General features: G+C 38.4%; 1 long non-coding RNA gene across 3 annotated transcripts in view; it reads left to right on the top strand.

Moving 5' to 3' along the window:
* The window catches only part of LOC123776492 (uncharacterized), a 103098-nt gene that overhangs the window by 20912 nt on the left and 66027 nt on the right, over window positions 1–16159 (top strand). The window lies entirely within an intron of this gene.

Genomic DNA, 16159 nt, shown 5'->3' with positions numbered 1-16159 from the left:
TCACAATGGAATTAAGTGAGGACTCAAGAAGAGGAAAATTCTTTAAGTGTTCCATTTAATGAAGTTTGAGAAGCGTATAAAGTTGCATGATGAATATCACAATCAAAGAGCATTTGTATCACTGCAGGGAGTTTCCTTGTTCCCCTTCTGTAGCAAATCCCCTTGCTTCAGTCCCTGTCAGGCACGGAGCGGATTTTGTCCAAGAACAGGAAAATTCTTAGTTATCAAATATTTGCGAACTATATAAAATACTTTTATTTTTGTTTTTTTATAAAACACTTTTAAATGGTCCATGGATCAAAGAAGAAATCCTAAGGGGACTCAGAAAATATTTTGAACAAAAAGGAAATGAAAGCATTACCCAAATTCGTGGGATGCCACAAAAATAATACTTTGGAGGACACTTGCTTGCACTAAATGTCTGTATTTGAAAAGAAGAAAGAGTTGAAATCAGTGGCCTTAGTTTCCACCTTAAGAAACCAAAAGAAGGGGCACCTGGGTGGCACAGCGGTTAAGCGTCTGCCTTTGGCTCAGGGCGTGATCCCGGCGTTATGGGATCGAGCCCCACATCAGGTTCCTCCGCTGGGAGCCTGCTTCTTCCTCTCCCACTCCCCCTGCTTGTGTTCCCTCTCTCGCTGGCTGTCTCTATCCTGTCGAATAAATAAATAAAATCTTAAAAAAAAAAAAAGAAACCAAAAGAAGAGCATATTAAACCGAAAGTAAGCAGCAGGGAAATAATAGGTATTTTTACATTTTTAAAAATTGAGATATAGTTGACATAGAATGTGTTTTAGGCATGTGGGATAATCATTTGATACAAATAGATACTGAGAAATGATTACCACTGTTAACATCCACCCCCTCAAATAGTTAGCGTTTTTCTTCTTGTGATTAGAACTTTTAAGATCTGTTCTCTTAGAAGCTTCCAAACATACAGTATGGTATTGTTAACTGTAGTCACTATGATTTTTATCTTATGACTGGAAGTTTGTACCTTTTGACCACCTTCACCCATTTTGCCCAAGTCCCACCCCCAGCCTCTGGCAACCACCGATCTGTTCTCTGTATCTGTGAGTTAGGTTTGTTTTTTTAATATCATGTAGAGGTGATCTCATGCAGTGTTTGTCCACGTCTGACTTATTGGACTTAGCATATTCCCCCAAGTGTCATCCATGTTGTTGCACATGGCAGCATTTCCTTTCTATGGCTGAATAATTGTGTGTATGTGTATGTGGGTGTATATATATGTCACATTTGCTTTATTCATCATCCATCGATGGACAGTTAGGTTGTTTCCGTGTCTTATCTATTGTAAATAATGCTGCAGTGAATATGGGGGTGCAGATACTTTTTGAAATAGTGGTTTTATTTCCTTTGGATAAATACTCCAAAATAGACTTGCTGGGTCATAGGTTGGATCATTAACTTTTTGAAGAACCTCCGTTCTCTTTTCTTTCTTTCTTCTTTTTTTTTTTTTTTAAAGATTTTATTTTATTTATTTGACAGAGACAGCCAACAAGAGAGGGAACACAAGCAGGGGGAGTGAGAGAGGAAGAAGTAGGCTCCTAGTGGAGGAGCCCGATGTGGGGCTCGATCCCAGAACGCTGGGATCACGCCCTGAGCCAAAGGCAGACGCTTAACGACTGCGCCACCCAGGTGCCCCATCCGTTCTCTTTTTCATTGTGGCTGCACCAATTTACATTCCCACCGACAGTGTACAAGCTTTCCCTTTTCTCCACATACTTGCCGGCTCCTGTTTTTTTTAAGTCTTCTTGATGATAGCTATTCTAATACGCGTGAGCTGATAGTTCCTTGTGGTTTAGATTTGTGTTTCCCTGATAGTGACGTTGAGCATCTTGTCATGTATCTGTTGGCCGTGTAGATGTCTTCTTTGAAAAAAATGTCCATTCAGTTTCTCTGTCCATTTTTAAGTTGAATTATTTCTTTGTCATTGGGTTGTGTGTTTTTTATGTTTTTTGGGTAATAACCCCATACCTGATATGTTTTGCAAATATTTTCTCTTTCCTTAGTTTGCCTTTTCATTTTCTTAATTGTTTCTTTTGCTGGCCAGAATCTTTCAAATTTGATGTAGTCTTGTTGATTTTTTTTTTGGGGGGGTGGGCATTTGTGCTTTTGGTGTTCTGTCTAAAAAATCATTGCCAAGACCAATGTTGAGGAGCTTCTTCCTTATGTTTTATTCTGGGAGTTTTACAGTATTAGTTTTACAGTTTTTGATCCATTTTGAGTTGACTTTTCTTGATTAAGATAGAAGTTAGTTTTATTCTTTTACATGTTAATATCCAATTTCTCCAATACCATGTATTGGAGACTGTCTTTTCTCCATTTTTGTCTCCCTTGTCAAATATTAGTTGACCATATATGCATGAGTTTGTTTCTGGACACTTGATTCTGTTCCGTTGGTCTATGTGTCTGTTTTTATGTCAGTTCCATACAGTACTGATTACTATAGCTTTGGAGCATGGTTTGAAATCAGAAGTGTAATGCTTCCAGCTTTGGTCTTTGTCAGCATTGCTTTGGCTATTTGGGGTCTCTTGTGATTCCACTAAATTGTAGGACCGTGTTTTCTACTTCTAAAAAGTGCCATTGGAGTCTTGACAAGGAGTGCATTGAATTATGGATGACTTTGCGTAGTATGGATATTTTAACCATGGTTTTTTGTTTGTTTGTTTGTTCATTTGTTTTCCATCCATGAGCAATGTATACTTTTCCTATATGCTTGTCTCTTTGATTTCTTTCCTTTTTTCTTTTTTTGGAGGTAGTTTTTATTTTGTAATTTTTTTTTTTTTTAGATTTTATTTACTTATTTGTCAGAGAGGGAGAGCACAAGCAGAGGGAAGAGGGAGAGGGAGAAGCAGACTCCCCGCTGAGCAGGGAGCCCTACTTGGGGCTCAATTCCAGGACCCTGGGATCATGACCTGAGCAAAGGCAGACACTTAACTGACTGAGCCACCCAGGCACCCCTTATTTTGTAATTTTGAGATTAAACCATTTTGATGACCTTCAGGTTTTCATTCTTCTTATTTATTTTTAAATTGAAGTATAGTTGACATAAAATACTAGTTTCAAGTGTATAACATTCAGTAATTATATACAAAACAAAATGCTCACAACAATAAATGCAGTTACCATCTGTCACTACAGTCACTATATAAAGTTATTACAGTATTACTGAGTGTATTTCCCTATGCTGTAATTTTCCTTCCTGTGACTTATTTATTTTATAACCAGGAATTTCTTTCTCTTAATCCTCTTTACCTATTTGCCTATCTCCCCAACTTTCTTCCCCTCTGGTAATGACTGGTTTTCTATATTTGTGAGTCTGTTTCTATTTTTGTGGTTGGTTTGTTGATTGGTTTTGTTTTCCAGATTTCACGTATAAATGAAATCAAATGCTACTTGTCTTTCACTGTCTGACTTAGTTCACTTAGTGTATAATACTGTTGAGATCCATCCATGTTGTCACAAATGGCAAGATTTAACTTCCGTTTATGGCCGTGTCATATTCTCTCTCCACCCCCTCCACCCTGTGTGTGTGTGTGTGTGTGTGTGTGTGTGTACGTGTGTACCACATCTTCTTTATCCGGTCATCTACCGATGGACACTTGTGTTGCTTCCATATATTGCTTATTTTAAATCAACATAGGAATGCATATCTTTTTGAATTAGTGTTTTTGTTTTCTTCAGGTAAATACCCAGAAGTGGAATTGCTGGATCGTATGGTATTTCTATTTTCAGTTTTTTTGAGGAAGCTCCATACTGTTTTCCACAGTGGCTGCACCAGTTTACATTCCCACCAACAGTGCACGAGGCTTCCCTTTTCTCCACATCCTTGCCAACACTTGTTACTTTTGTCTTTTAAAAAATTTTTTAAAGCTCTAGGCCCAACATGCGGCTTGAACTTACAACCCTGATACCAAGAGTTGCATGCTGTACCGACTGCACCAGCCAGGCACCCCTACTTCTTGCCTTTCTGATTCTAGCCATTCTGGCAGCTGTGAGGTAATAGCTCATTGTGGTTTTGATTTGCATTTCCCTGATGATCAGTGATGTCGAGCATCTTTTCATGTGCTTATTGGCCATCTGTACATCTTCTTTGGAAAAATTTCTATTCAGGTCCTCTGTCCATTTTTTCCCCCTCTATTTTTTTTTTTTTTAAAGATTTTATTTATTTATTTGACAGAGACAGAGACAGCCAGTGAGAGAGGGAACACAAGCAGGGGGAGTGGGAGAGGAAGAAGCAGGCTCATAGCAGAAGAGCCTGATGTGGGGCTCGATCCCATAACGCCAGGATCATGCCCTGAGCCGAAGGCAGACGCTTAACCGCTGTGCCACCCAGGTGCCCCACCCCCTCTATTTTTTAATCAGATTATTTTTTGGTATTGTTGTATGAGTTCTTTGTATTTTTTTTATATTAACCCCTTATCAGATACATTATTTGTAAATATCTTCTCTTATTGAGTATGTTGCTGTTTTGTTTTGTTGATGGTTTTCTTTGCCTGGGAAAGGCTTTTTAGTTTAATGTAGTCCCAGTAGTTTATTTTTGCTTTTGTTTCTCTTGCCTGAGGAGACCTGTTTCCATTGCTAGGGTTAATGTCCAAGAGATTACTGCCTATGTTTTCTTTCAGGAGCTTTATGGTTTCAGGTCTCACTTTTAGGTCTTTAATCCATTTAGAGTTTATTTTTGTGTGTGGTGTGAGAAAGTGGTCCAGTTTTACTCTTTTGCATGTAGCTGTCCAGTTTTCAGCATCATTTATTGAAGAAACTATTTTTTCCGCATTGCACATTTTTCTCCTTTGTTAAGTAGATTAATTGGCCGTATAAGGGTGAGTTTCTAGGCTCTCTACCCTGTTTGATTAATTTATGGGTCTGTTTTTTGTGCCAGTACCATACTGTTTTGAGTACTACTATAGCATTGTGGTATAAGCTTGAAATCTGGGAATGTGATACCTCCAGCCTTGACCTCCTTTCTCAAGATTGCTTTGGCTATTAGGGGTCTTTTGTGGTTTCATACAGGTTTTAGTATTATTTGTTCTAGTTCTGTGAAAGATGCTATTGATATTTTGATAAGATTTCATTAAATCTTTAGGTTGCTTTGTACAGTATGGGCATTTTCAGTCCATGAGCATGGCTTATTTTCCCGTTTAATGTCATCTTCACTTCTCTCATCAATGTCTTCCAGTTTCAGAGTACAATTTTTTCACCTCCTTGGTTAAATTTATTTTTAGGTATTTTATTCTTTTTGATGCAATTGTAAATAGGATTGTTGTCTTAATTTCTCTGTTATTGTATAGAAATGCAACAGATTTCTGTAAATTAATTTTGTGTCCCGTAAATTTATGAAATCATTTATCAGTTCTAGTAGTTTCTTGGTAAAGTCTTTAGGGTTTTCTTTCTTTCTTTCTTTCTTTCTTTCTTTCTTTCTTTCTCTCTCTCTCTCTCTCTCTCTCTCGCTCTCTCTCTTTCTTTCTTTCTTCTTTTTAAAAAATTTTCTATGTTATGTTAGTCACCATACAGTACATCCTTAGTTTTTGATGTAGTGTTCCATGATTCATTGTTTGCGTATAACACCCAGTGCTCCATGGAATATGTGCCCTCTTTACTACCCATCACTGGCCTATCCCAATCCCCTACCCCCCTCCCCTCTGAAGGGGGAATGAACCACGAGAGACTATGGACTCTGGGAAACAAACTGAGGGTTTTCTATATATAATACTGTGTCATCTGCAAATAGTGACAGAAATACTACTTCTTTACCAATTTGGATGCCTTCTATTTCTTGTCTGATTGATGTGGTTAGGACTTCTGGTACTATGTTGAATAAAAGTGGTGAGAATGGACATTCTCACCTTGATCCTGACTGTAGAGGAAAAGCTTTCAGCTTTTTACTATTGAGTACATAAGCTGGGGTTGGTCATATATGGTCCTCATTATGTTGAGGTGTGTTTACGCTATACCCACTTTGTTGAGAGTTTTTATTATGATGGATGTTTAATTTGTCAATTTTTTTCCTGCATTTATGGAGATGATCATATGATTTTTATCCTTCATTGTGTTAATGTATCACATTGATCAATAGGCAGATAGTGAACCATTCTTGCGTCTCTGGAATAAATCCCATTTGATTGCAGTGAATGACCCTTTTGCTGAAAAATTGCTAGTATGTGTTGAGAATTTTTGTATCTGCGGTCATTAGGGATATTGAAGTATAATTTCCTTTTTTAATAGTGTGTCTGATTTTGATATTAGTCATGCTGGCTTTGTAGATTGAATTTGGAAGAGTTCCTTTCTCCTCAATTTTTTAGAAGAATTTGAGAAGACTAGATATGAATTATTCTCTAAATATTTGGTAGAATTCACCTGTGAAGCCATCTGATCCTGGACTTCTGTTTGGTAGTTTTTTGATTACTGATTAAATTTCATTACTGATAATTGGTCTGTTCAGATTTTCTTTTTTTTCCTGTTTCAGTCTTGGAAGATAGTATGTTTCTAGGAATTTATCCATTTCCAGGTAGTCCAGTTTGTCGGCATGTGATTTTTTGTAGTAGTTTCTTAGAATCCTCTTATTTCTGTAGTGCGGTTATAACTTTTCTTTCATTTCTGATATTATTTTACTTTAATTTTCTAAAAAGATTTCATTTATTTGTCAGAGAGAGACAGGGCACAAGCAGGGGGAGTGGCAGGCAGAGGGAGAAGCAGGCTCCCTACCAAGCGGGGAGCCTGATGCTGGACTTGATCCCAGAATCCTGGGATCGTGACCTGAGCCAGAGGCAGATGTTTAACCGACTGAGCCACCCAGGCATCCCTCATATCCGATTTTATTTTATTTATTTATTTTTAAGATTTTATTTATTAGAGAGCATGAGTGTGGTGAAGGGCAGAGGGAGAACCAGACCCCTGCTGGGCAAGGAGCCCCATGTGGGGCTAGATCCCAGGACCCTGGGATTATGACCTGAGCAGATGCTTAACCAACTGAGCCACCCAGGCATCCCCCTCATATATGATTTTATATGAGTCCTTTCTTTCTGTTCTTCTCTATTTCTTTCTGATGAATCTGGCTGAAGGTTGATCAATTTTCTTCTGTCTTTTAAAAGAACAAGTCTTGGTTTCATTGATTTCTTTTTTTCTATTGTTTTTTAGTCTGTATTTGATTTGTTTCTGCTCTGGTCTTTATTACTTCCTTCCTTCTAACCGTGGACTTTGTTTATTCCTTGTAGTTCATTTAGGTGTGAGGTTAGATTGTTTATTTGACATTTCACTTGTTTCTTGATGTAGGTCTGTCAGGGAGGAATCATTCTTCTATCCTCCAGATCTTCCAGCTGGAATAAAATCAAATTCACACAAGACAGGTTTAACAGGACAAAAAACAAAAACAAAAAACCCCAGTAATGACATTGGACCTAAAGAAATGACCAAGGCAGGCAGTTTATATATATTTTAGACAAAGAGACAATAAATTTGTGAGGAATTTATGGGATATGGAAAATAGGTGTGGGGGAGCTTTAATTACTAAGGAATTCTAGAATTTGGCATGAGGTAATAGATTAGTAAAAAGGTAACAGGATTTGTTTTTACAGTTTTCTCAACTTTTTTTTTTTTTTTTTTAAGATTTTATATTTTTAAGTAGTCTCTCTACCCAATGTGGGGCTTGAACTCACAACCCCGAGACCAAAAGTCACATGTTCTTCCAACTGAACCAGCCAGGGTACTCCAGTTTTTTCAGCTTTTAAAGTCCCCATCTCCAGTAATAAGGATGTCTTTTTACTTCTTAGTATGTAGGGAGGATATTTTTCACATGGGAGATTCGTTTTCTGTCTTGGGGTGGACAGTGGAATGTCTTCTGAGTGTCTTTGTATGGGTTCTTAAGTAACTTTTATTTAAAATAATCATTATGCTGAAGTGGCACCTTTTGGTGCAACCTGCCCTTGACCCCTACACTTTGCTCTTAGAACTGTTCTTGTCATGTCCCAAAGATTTTGGAATATTGTTTCCATTTTCATTCATATCAAAGTATTTTTTGATTTCCTCTTTGATTTCTTGGTTGACACTCATATATTGTTCAGTGACACACTGTTTAATCTCCATGTGTTTGTGTCTTACAGTTTTGTAACTGATTTCTAGTTTTATACTTGTTGAAAAGATGCTTGATAGGATTTCAATCTTAAATTTATTGAATTGTTTTATCACCTAAGGTGATTTTTTTCTGGATATTGTTCCCTGTGTACTTGAATATGTATTGTGCTTCTTTTAAATGAAATATTGTGTGTATATCTCTTAAGTCCATCTGGTCTCATGTGTTATTCAAAGCCGCTGTTTCCTTATTGGTTTTCTGTTGGGATGACCTATCCATTCATGTAAGCGGGGTGTTAAAATTCCCTACTATTCTTGTATTACTGCCATCTTCTCCCTTTATGTCTATTAATATTTGCTTTAATATTTCAGTGCTCCTTGTTGGGTACATAGATATTTAAAAATATTACCTGCTCTTGTTGGATTGATCCCTTTATCATTATGTAATGCCCCTTTTTAGTGGAAGTATAGTTGATACAATATCACATTAATTTCGGGGCGCCTGGGTGGCTTAGTCGTTGAGCGTCTGCCTTCAGCTCAGGGCGTGATCCCGGAGTCCTGGGATCGAGCCCCACGTCAGGCTCCTCCGCTGAGAGCCTGCTTCTTCCTCTCCCACTCCCCCTGCCTGTGTTCCCTCTCTCGCTGGCTGTCTCTCTCTGTCAAATAAATAAGTAAAATCTTTAAAAAAAAAATCACATTAGTTTCAAGCGTACAGCATAGCGATTTAACACTTCTATATGTTATGCTGTACTCACCACAAGTGTGGCTACTATCTGTCACCATTCAATGCTTTTACCATACCGCTGACTTTATTCCCTACGCTGTACCTTTTATCCCCTTGACTTTATCATCTCATAATGGGAAACCTGTATCTCTCACTCTTTTTCACCCATTTTGCTCATCCCCCCATACCCCCTCCTCTCCGGCAACCATCAATTTGTTCTCTGAATTTATGGGTCTGTTTCTGTTTTTTGTTTACTCATTTGTTTTGTGTTTCAAATTCCACAGTATAAGTGAAATCATACAGTATTTGTGTTTGTGTGACTTCACTTAGCATAAACTTTGACATTTTAATTACTGTGTGCTGTGGTGTGGACTTCCTTAGATTCATCTTGTTTGGAATTCTTTGTGCTTCCTGAAATTGGATGTCTGTTTCCTTCTGAGCATTACGGAAGTTTTCAGTGATTATTTCTTCAAGTAAGTTTTCTGCCCTTTTGCTCTCTTGTCCTTCTGGGACTTTTATAATGTGATGTTCATTTGCATGTTCATTTGCTTATCGGTGTCCAGCAGATCCCTTAGCCTATTCTCATTTTTTAAAATTCTTTTTTCTTCTTGCTGTTGACCTTGGATGCTTTCCATACCCTGTCTTCCAGAATGTTGATCTGCTCTTCTGCATCTGCTAATCTAGTGATTTCCGTTAGTGTATTTTTCATTTTAGTTATTGTGTTCTTCAACTCTGATTGGTCCTTTTTTATATTTTCTATCTCTTTGTTGAAGTTCGCACTGAGTTCTTCAACTCTTCTCTCTAGTCTGGTGCATATCTTAATGATGATTACTTTGAACTCTTGATTACGGGCGCCTGGGGGGCTCCGTTGGTTAAGCGCTGCCTTCAGCTCAGGTTATGATCCCGGGGTCCTGGGATCAAGCCCTGCTTCTCTCTTCCTTAGCTGCTCCCCCAGTTGTGCTCTCTCTCTGTCAAATAAATGAATAAATAAAATCTTTAAAAAAATATTTAAAAAACCTTCTTGATTAAGCTTATTGTTTGTTTCTTTTTCTGAGGTTTTGTCTTGTTTTTAATTTGGAGCATATCCCTTTATGTCCCCATTTTGCTTGAATTTCTGTGTTTGTTTCTGTGAATTAGGTGAAACTGCTACTGCTCCTAAACTTATTTGTTATTTAATTTTGAAAGATTTTACTTGTCTATTTGAGAGAGAGCATGCATGTGCACAAGTAGGGGAGAGGTGCAGAGGGAGAAGGAGAAGCATGGAGCTAGTACCCAGGACCCTGGGATCATGACCTGAGCTGAAGGCAGAGGCTTAACCAACTGAGCCACCCAGGTGCCCCTACTTCTCCTAAACTTAAAGGAATGGTCTTGTCTTGTGTGTGGTCCCCTCTTCAGACTGTGCCTGGTGACTTTAGCCAGAGCTGTGGATCACAGGGTCCTCCCTGCTGAGGCTGTCCTGTTGGGATGGGGGAGCTGAAGTTGGGTATGGGCAGGGGTGGTCCTAAGGCTCTCCATGTAGAGGAGTCCCCGGCCAAACACCTGAAGCTGAAGTGTGTGCAAGCCAGGAGGTCCTAGGGCTCTCTGTACAGAGGACACCCTGGCAGGACAGCTGAAGCTGAAGTGGGTACAAGGTGGGGGGGGGCGGGCTCCTAGGACTCTCTGCATGGAGGGAACCCTGGCAGGACAGCTGAAGCTGAAGTGGGTGGAAGTTATGTAATGCACTTTTTTTTGTCTTGTTACAATCTTTGTTTTTAAGTCTATTTTGTCTGATAAAAGTTCTGCTATCAAAGTATTTTTTTTCATTTCCATTTGCATGGAATATCTTTTTTCCATCCCTTCACTTTCAGTCACTATGAGCATTTAGGTCTGAAGAGCATATCTTGTAAATAACGTATAGGTGGGTGTTGGTTTTTTTATGCCTTTAGTCACTCTCTTACCTCTGATTGGAACATTTAGTCCGTTCATATACATACCTATTGTCATTTTGTTAATTGTTTTCTGGTAGTTTTGTAGTTCTTCTCTATTCCTTTCTTGTTCTCTTGTGATTTGAGGTCTTTCTTCTTTTTTAAGTAAGTTCTATGCTCAGCGTGGGGCTTGAACTCTCAAACCCAGGATTGAGAGTTGCATGCTCTACCCACTGAGCCAGCCAGGTGCCCCTGATGTCTTTCTTTAGTGTTTCACTTGGATTCCTTGTCTTTATTTTTTGATTTGTGGTTACTGTTGTCATAAAAAAACGGACTAGGTATGTAGCAGTCTATTTTAAATTGACGGTCTCTTCCATTTGAACACATGCTAAAAGCACGTGTGTGTGTGTATAATTTTTTAAGTTGTAATTTTTCAAGTTTTAATTTATATTATATTTATATATATAAATGTTTTAAGGTTTATTTAATCTCTACACTCAATGTGGAGCCTCAAACTCATGACCCTGAGATCTAGAGTCAGATACTCTTCAGACTGAGCCAGCCAGGCACCCCTAAAAGCACTGTATTTTTATTTTCTTCTTCCATGTTTTATTTGATAGCATACACACACACACACACACACACACACACACACACACACACACATATCTTATTTTTTAATTTGTGGATACCTTAACTATTGCAGATACAGTTGATTTTACTACTTTTAAAATATTTTTTGTAAGGCTGGTTTAGAAGTGATGAGCTTCTTTAACTTTTGTTAAAGGAAAACTATCTTTCAGTTATGAATGATACCCTTGCCAGGTAGAGTATTATTGGTTGTAGGTTTTCTTCTTTCAACACTTGAAACATGCCCCTCTCTTCTGGCCTGCAAAATTTCTGCTGAAATATCAGCTGATAGTTTTCTGGTGCTCCCTTGTATGTAACTAGTTGCTTTTCTCTTGCTGGTTTTAAGATTCTTTATCTTATATTTTTACTACTTTAATTATTTTGTGTCTTGGTGTGAACCTCTTTGGATTTATCTTTGGGGCTCCCTGTGACTTCTGTATCTAGATGTCTGTTTCCTTCCCCAGGTTAGAAAAGTTTTCAGCCATTATTTCTTTAAATAAATTTTCTGCCCCCAAAATATGGGACCCCCAAAATGTGCATGTTAGTATGTTTGATATTGTCCCAGAGGTTCTTTAACCTATCCTCCTTGTTTTTCTTTTCTCTTTGCTGTTCAGTTTAGAAGATTTCCACTACTACCTCCCATATCCCTGATCTGTTCTTCTGTATCCTCTAATCTGCTGTTGATATCCTTTAGCGTATTTTTCGTTTCAGTTACTGTATTCTTCAGCTTTTGTTCTTAAATTTTTTTTTTTTTTTTTTTTTTTTTTTGGTGGGGGCACCTCAGTGGCTCAGTCAGTCGAGTGTCCGACTCTTGATCTCAGCTCAGGTCTTGATCTCAGGGTTGTGAGTTCGAGCCTCATGCTGGCCTCCACAGTGGGTGTGAAGCCTCCTTAAACATTTTTTTTGGGGGGGAGTATTGTTGTTATTCAGTGTTAAATTAGTTTTAGGTGCACAGCATAGTGATTTGACAATTCTATACATTATGCAATGCTTACCACAACAAGTGTGGTTGATTGGTTCTTATTTCTGATTTTTATATTGTTTAATTTTAAACTTTTATTTAAGATTTTAAAATGTTTAATCTCTGCACCCGATGGGGGGCTTGAACTTTGAACTCTGAGGTCCAGAGTTGCATGCTCTATGGCCTGAGCCAGCCAAGTGCCCCTGTTGTTTAATTTTAAAAATATTGTCTTTTGTTGAACTCAGTTCATCCACTCGTCTCCTAAGTTTGGTGAGTATTTTTATGATCATTGCCTTGAAATTTTTTATCAGGTACATTGCTTATCACCATTTTGAATAGTTCTTTTTCTGAGGTTTTGTCCTCTTCTTTCATTTGGAACATACTCCATTGTCTTTCATTTTGTAGGACTCTGTGTTCCTTTCTATTTGACGTATTACTTAGGTAGCTCTGTCATCTGGTCTTGAAGGGAGTGACCTTACATAAGAGGCACCCTGTGGGGTCCAAAAACACAATCCCTCTGGTCACTTGGATCAGGCACTCCAGGGCTGTCCTCTGTGTGTGCTGTATGCACCCTCCTTTTGTGACTGCTGTGTCTGCTGAGTGTACTGGGGAGTGGGGTTAGCCCTGGGTGAGGCTGTCGAGGAGGCCCACTCATGACCATTGTAGGCATACAGGTGGCTGGCCTGGTTCCTCCCTTCCCCAGGGAAGGAGTCACATTGGAGGGTTGCCAGTCTAGCTGAGGCTTCCCACCATGTATGCCAGGGTGTGAACTGCTTTCGAGGGGTACCTGTGAGGGTAGGTGCGTTGGGTTGGGCAAGGAACACCAGGGCAGAGCAAGGGTACTAGAAAGGTAGATGGAAAGTGTCAGAACTGGCATACACCAGTGTCAAGCCAGCTTGGCTGAAGGAGGGCAAGAAAGATGACCCCTGGCAGCACTTCCACCTCCAGAGAAAGTTCCTATAGATCCCTGCCCCTCCAGCACATGCCCCCAAATTAATCAATACATTTGCTACATGTATGGCCCAGGTGCCTTTTGAACTGCTGGCTCTATACTGAGTGATACAGTGTACTGTCCCTTTAAGAGTAGTCTTGGTTTCCTATAGCTTTTCAGCTCTCCCAGAGGTAAGCTCTACTGATTTTCAAAGCTAGATATTATGGGGCTTTATGTTCCCGATATGGATTCTCACAGCAGGTGATGCCCTGTATGGGCTTGAATCCCTCACTCCTCAGGGAGGACCTCCAGGCCTACGATATTCCTCCTGCTTGTGGCCATGTGGGCTCTTGGTTCCCAACCAGAATGTGTCTTTTCCCTTCCTACCCTTCTCAATATGGCTTTTTCTTTGTATTTTTAGCAGTTGATCTTAGAGACTGTTCCTCTGTATGTAGTTGGAGCCCTGGCGTGTTCATGGGAGGAAGTGCATTCAGGACCTTCCTCCTCCGCCACTTATACTTCACTCTGTGTTCTTTGATTTATTGCTCTCTTGTAGTTTTCAGAGTAGAGATATTTTAGCTCTGTGGTTAAGTTTATCCCTAGGTATTTTACTCTTTTTGATGCTATTATAAGTGGTATCGTTTTCTTTTTCAAATAATTTGTTGTTAGTGCACAGAAATACTACTGATTTTTGTGTATTAATTTTGTATCCTTCAGCTTTATTAAATTCATTCCTTAGGTCTAATAAATTTTTGGTAGAGTCTTTAGGGTTTTCTTTTTTTTTTTAAAGACTTTATTTATTTATTTGACAACAAGAGACAGCTAGCGAGAGAGGGAACACAAGCAGGGGGAGTGGGAGAGGAAGAAGCAGGCTCCCAGCGGAGAAGCCTGATGTGGGGCTCGATCCCAGAACGCTGGGATCACGCCCTGAACCGAAGGCAGATGCTTAACAACTGCGCCACCCAGGCACCCCTCTTTTTTTTTTTTTTTATTTAAGATTTTGTTTATTTGTTTGACAGAGTGAGTGAGCACAAACAGGGAGAACAGTAGAGGGAGAGGGAGAAACAGGCTCCCGGCTGAGCAGGGAGCCCAACGCAGGACTCGATCCTGGGATCATGACCTGAGCTGAAGGCAGACGCTTAACCGACTGAGCCACCCAGGCGCCCCTAGGGATTTCTATATATAAAATTTTGTTATCTGCAAATAGGTGCTTTTACTTTATCCTTTCCAATTCTGAGGTCTTTAATTTCTTTTTCTTGCCAGATTGCTCTGAGTAGAACTTCCAGTACCAGGTTAATTAGGAGTGGCGAGACTGGAGGTGTTTTATTGTGTTCTTGATCTTAGAGGTCGTACCGAATATGATGTTAGCTCTAAGTTTGTCATACATGGCTTTTATTATGTTGAGGTACCTTCCTCCCGTACCTAATTAAGAATTTGTATCATGAAAGTGTGTAGACTTTTGTCATATGCATTTTCAGTATCTGTTTAAGTGATCATATGATTTTTTCCTTTTATTCTATTGTGATTTATAACATTGATTTTTTTGTGTGTATGTTGAACATCCTTGTATTCCAAAATAAACCCCACTTGATCATGGTGAATGAACCTTTTAATGTACTGCTGACTCGAGTTTGCTAGTATTTTCTTGAGAATTTTCATATCTCTTTTCATCAGGGATATTGACCCGTAGTTTACTTTTCTGGTAGTGTGCTTTCATGGTTTTGGTATCAGAGTGATGCTGACCTTAAAAAAAAAAAAAAAAAGTTTGAAAATGTTCCCTTCTTTTTAATTTTTTTTTGGAGGGGGGAAGAGTAGGAGGAGTATTGGCATTATTCCTCTTTAAATGATTGATAAAATTCACCAGTGAATATCTGGTCCTGGGTACATATTTGGGAGATTAAAAAAAATTTTTTTTTTTTAAATTTAAATTCAGTTAGCCAAAATCTTTGGGGGATTTTTAATTGACTGAATCTTCTTACTAGTGTTTTGTCTGTTAGCTTTTCTATTTCTTCTGGATTCATTTTTGGTATGTTGTATATTCCTAGGGATTTTTCCATTTCTTCCAATTTTCCAGTTTGGTACATAGTAACTTATTATAATAATTTATATTTCTGTATCATCAATTATGATGTCTCCTTTTTCTTTTATGATTTTGTTAATTTTGGTTCTCTTTTTTCTTTGGTTAGTTTAGCTAAAAATGTAATTTTATCACTTCAAAGGACCAACTCCTAGTTGTTAATTTTTTCTGTTTTCCTATTCTCTTTTTATTTCTCCTCTAATCTGTATTTCTTTCCTTCTTCAACTGTGGGATTAGTTTGTCCTTTTTCTAAGTCCTTAAGGTGTCAAGTTAGCTTGTTTGAGATCTTTGTTTCTTAATGCAGGTGTTTTTGCTATAAATTTCTCTTTTTGAACTGCTTTAAACAATTTTTTTAGTTGGGATAGGCCGGTGATGGGTATTAAGGAGGGCACATATTGCATGGTGCACTGGGTGTTATATGCAAATCATGAATCATGGAACATTACATCAAAAACTAAGGATATACTGTATGGTGACTAACATAACATAATAAAAAATTACTATAAAAAATTTTAGTTGACAAAGTTTCAGGCATACAACATAGGGATTCAGCAATTGTATATATTAAACAATGTTCACCACAATAGGCGTAGTTGCCATCTGTCACCATATAAAATTATTACAGTATTATTGACTATATTCCGTAATTTTCATCTCTGTGACTTACTTTATAACATGAAGTCTGTACCCTTTACCTTTTGGATCCATCCCCCACATTCTTGCATCTAGTTATATCACCTGTTTGTTGTTTAGTGTTTGGTGTTTTTTGCTTGTTTGTTTTGTTTTAGATTCCACGTACAGGTGAAATCATAAGACGTTTTTCTCTGGCTTATTTCACTTAGCA

The sequence above is a fragment of the Ursus americanus genome, chromosome 34 (assembly GCF_024610735.1).
Source record: "Ursus americanus isolate L20-20 chromosome 34, mUrsAme1.1.p, whole genome shotgun sequence".
Lineage (NCBI taxonomy): Eukaryota > Metazoa > Chordata > Mammalia > Carnivora > Ursidae > Ursus > Ursus americanus.
The sequence above is the reverse complement of the archived record's forward strand: the minus strand, read 5'-3'. Positions and strand labels throughout refer to the sequence as shown.